The sequence below is a fragment of the Chinchilla lanigera genome, unplaced genomic scaffold, assembly GCF_000276665.1.
Source record: "Chinchilla lanigera isolate Chin_1 unplaced genomic scaffold, ChiLan1.0 scaffold00110, whole genome shotgun sequence".
Lineage (NCBI taxonomy): Eukaryota > Metazoa > Chordata > Mammalia > Rodentia > Chinchillidae > Chinchilla > Chinchilla lanigera.
This window is the reverse complement of record NW_004955511.1, coordinates 963,117-965,308: the sequence shown is the minus strand read 5'-3', so window position 1 is coordinate 965,308 and position 2,192 is coordinate 963,117.

Genomic DNA, 2,192 nt, shown 5'->3' with positions numbered 1-2,192 from the left:
GTACAAATGTAGATCTTAGCTTTGGTAAATGGCCATGGGTATGTGAGATATTGATGTAGGGAACGTGGGTGAAGGAGCTAGGAACTCTTTGCTATCCCTGCAAATTTTCTGTAAATCTAAAGTTATTCCCAGATGAAACATTTTTAAAAAATATACATTTTTAAAATTTATATGAAATCTTAAGATAAGACGTGAACTGCTTATGGCAGACTGCTTTACACTGTGCTTTCTCCAGTCTCTTCCTAGCTGTGCTCTTACATTATTAGCGTTCATTTAGAGCAAAAGCCTAAAAGCCACATGTTTAGGTGAATCCCATGGCTACCTGGAGGATGGAAATGAAGGGGGAAAGCAGAGGCTAACAGGCATTCATGGGGTTATTTTCTTTTACAATGAAAATATTGACATGTCTTCTATATACTTTAGTGGGACCTTTAAGATGATATAAATTAATTCATGGTGTTATACTCTACACACTTTAGTAATGACTCTGTGAAATTCAGGTTCCTGAAGGATTATAGACACACAACAAGCACAGAGATGACTGAATTTCCTCCTTTTGGATAGTTCCCTTTTAAAATCTATACTTCTCTACAATTTATTAAGCACCACAGACCTGTGGAACTGTTTCAAAAACCCTTTTCACTTTCAGTCGTTTCATCCAGTATATGCATGATGTGCTATGAAGATTTTACATTCACATTTCATGGGCTTTCTGCTTCTTTAACATAATTTTGTGTTTTGTTGTCCTTATTATTTTCATTAGTAGAGCAATTTTAATGGTGTTTAGTGTGTGGTCGATGATTTTTAAATTCTGACGAAAATACTTTGACTTGTCTGGTGTTGTAGTATAAAAGCAGAGTAGAACAGGAAAATAAAATAGAGAGTGTGTATGTTAATCGAAAAGTGTGCAAAGTGAAAGTAGCATAATAAAGTTATATAAAGTAGTGACTTCCTGTTAGAAAAGTGTAGAATACCTTTGAACGCAAAACAAAAGCTCTTGAAAAATCACATAGAACAAGTGAAATGCAAACCCTGGCGACACTGTCAATGGACGAAGGTAAGCACAAGGGGAATAGGCTTGCAGATTCGATTCGGGAAACCTACAGTGTGATCAAAGATCACCAAACTGATGACGCGTGCTGCAAATGAGTTTCTTTGGAACTTATCATATGTGCTGCCAACGCAAGCACTCTGTGTAATTTACAGTTACAGCAACTTAAATAAGAGATCGGTATCATTGACCAGGAGAAAACTCTACATGCTAGTACAAAAATGTTATTTTATGTACAATTTTAGACTTAGGGGAATTCCCTGACATTCTTGAAAGAGTATAATTGGCTTCTAAGCATTTTTGTCCCTAAGAAAGGTAGATGATGTATATAAATGCATAAATTACAAAATCAATAATGTGTGATGCTTTACATGATTTATCAGAAAAGCAATTAAACTGCTATTTTATTATTATTCATAATAGCCTTACCTTGGAGTTGTCCTATATCTCTATCAACAGAGGAGTGGACAAGGAAAATGTGGTATTGACACACAATGGAGCACTTCTCTGCCATAAAAAGGATGAACTTGAGTCATTTGTAGGAGAATGGATGTGCCTGGAGACCCTAACATGAAGTGAAGTAAATCAAATGCACAGGCTGAAATATTCTGCAATACCTCTTAGATGAGAAATCAAAAAAATACACTGATTGTATTTGCAAAGCCAAAACAAACGGAGTGCTAGCTTTTCAAATACTTCCTTCCAGCTCCCCAACACCATATTTTGGCTTCAGTGCTACGGAGCAGCCCTTTGCAAGTACTGAGATGTATAAAATATTGAAGTACAACTTCAGCAATGCTAGCTTCACTGAGTCATCTGACCTGATAAAATCTTTTGGATTCTTCCAGCATTGCTCTGCCAAATTTGTCGCGAACAAAAAATCCTGGGAAAAGTTGATGTGACACTGATGGTTGGACTGAGTATGAGAGGTTTCTCCTTTGAGGAGATTCTGTTAGGTGCAAAGGAAGTATATGCACCTTTTCCCCAAAGAGTATTGCTCTAGATCAACAGCAGCGTGCTAACTGATCTGGAATGATCCAGATTGTTGAGTTAGTGTCCACTTAGCAACCTTGAATACCTTCTCTTGTGGGAGTGTGGGTCGATTCGTTATTGATTTAGTAGAAAGTTTCAAGGGTCAGCA